General features: G+C 45.3%; 1 non-coding gene across 1 annotated transcript; it reads right to left on the reverse strand.

Annotated features, from left to right (window-relative positions):
- Positions 1-1,017: 1,017 nt before the first annotated feature.
- LOC114815618 lies at positions 1,018-1,155 on the reverse strand. The gene has a single exon (XR_003763416.1). It is a non-coding gene; the product is annotated as a small nucleolar RNA SNORA7 (small nucleolar RNA).
- Positions 1,156-1,651: the final 496 nt, after the last annotated feature.

A 1,651-nucleotide genomic window follows, 5' to 3' on the forward strand; every position in this document is an offset into this window, starting at 1 on the left:
CCTGCCCACAACGAGCTCACAGTCTAAAGCTCACATGGCAGACATGTGGCAGAGCTGGGATTAGAACCCAGGTCTGCTGACTCCCAGACTCAGGCTCTTTATACTAAGCCAAACTACTTTCCAGTGAGGACATCACAAACGACATGAGGGCCTGGCAAAAAGGTGGCGGTTGTACAGCCCTGCAAGTCATGAACATATCTTACATATATATCATATTTAGCACTACCTCAGGGACGTCGCTCCTTTTCCTTTTTCCTCCTCTTTGTAAATTATTTTAGTGTCTTTCCTACTAGACTGTCATTTGAGTTAAGGAATCATGTTTACTAACTCTACTATACTCTCCCAAGTACTTACTACAGGGCTCTGTGCACAGGTGCTCAATAAATACTAGACTGATTAATTCAATCCCTTGGCCTCTTGGGAAATATTTTCCCTTTCTTTCTCTGCAGTGTCTTTGCCAGCCTCCAGTCTCAAAGAGGAGATGTGATTGGATCTTTGGAATCACCCAGCTCCCACCCAAGATTGATAGTCTTAGTGCACTACAGCCCAATACAAACTCATCTTATGCTGCCGAGTCGTCTCTGACCCATAGCAAAACCATGGACACATCTCTCTTAGAACACTCCATCTGCAATTGTTCTGTGAGAAGCAATATGACTTAGTGGAAAGAGCCCAGGGTTGGGAGTCAGAGGTCAAGGATTCTAATCCCCGCTCCGCCACTGGTCAGCTGTGTGACTGTGGGCAAGTCACTTCACTTCTCTGTGTCTCATCTGTAAAATGGGGATGAAGACCATGAGCCGCACATGGGACAACGTGATTGCCTTGCATCTACCCCAGTGCTTAGAACAGTGTTTCACATATAGTAAGCACTTAACAAATACCATCATTATTATTATTATTATTATTATTATTATTATCATTAAAAATATGGAAGTGGTTTACCATTGCCTCCTTCCATACAGTAAACTTGTGTCTCCACCTTCGACTCTCTCCCATGCCCAGCACAAATGAGTTTTGACTTGTAGCAGATTGCCTTCCACTTGCTAGCCACTGCCCAGGCTAGGAATGGAATGGATAGGCCTCTGCTTGACTCTCCCTCCCATAGTCAAGACTGATAGAGTACTGAAAAGTCTCCAGGTGCAACCAAGAGAGGTGCCAGTCTAAACTCTAATGTCATTTGACATTTTCAAAGATTTCATTTCAGTGTTTTAACTGCCACCACCTTTGTGAGGCTTGGCACTGCCGCACCCATCCTCTCTGATATTGTGCCTTAGTTGCCACCGCCTCCACCCTAACCCAGCATCTTCTGTGCTGCCATCCCAACTACTGTCCCTCTCCATCCAAACTGCTACCACATTAACATAAGCACTTATCCTATCCCACCTGATTCCTGCTGACCTCCCATCCTCCCGTCTCTCACCACACCAGTCCATAATTCACTCAGCTGCCTGGATCATTTTCTTCAGAAATGTTCAGTCCAGGTTTCCTCACTGCTCAAGAACCTCGATGGTTACCCATCCACCTCTCCATTAAACAGAAACTCCTTACAACTGGCTTTAAAGCAGTCAATCACCTTGTCCCCTCCTACCTCACCTCTCTTTTCTCCTATTACAACCCAGCCTGCACACTTTGCTCCTCTAATGTTAATTTT

This window comes from Ornithorhynchus anatinus, chromosome 1 (genome assembly GCF_004115215.2).
Source record: "Ornithorhynchus anatinus isolate Pmale09 chromosome 1, mOrnAna1.pri.v4, whole genome shotgun sequence".
NCBI classification, from domain to species: Eukaryota; Metazoa; Chordata; class Mammalia; order Monotremata; family Ornithorhynchidae; genus Ornithorhynchus; species Ornithorhynchus anatinus.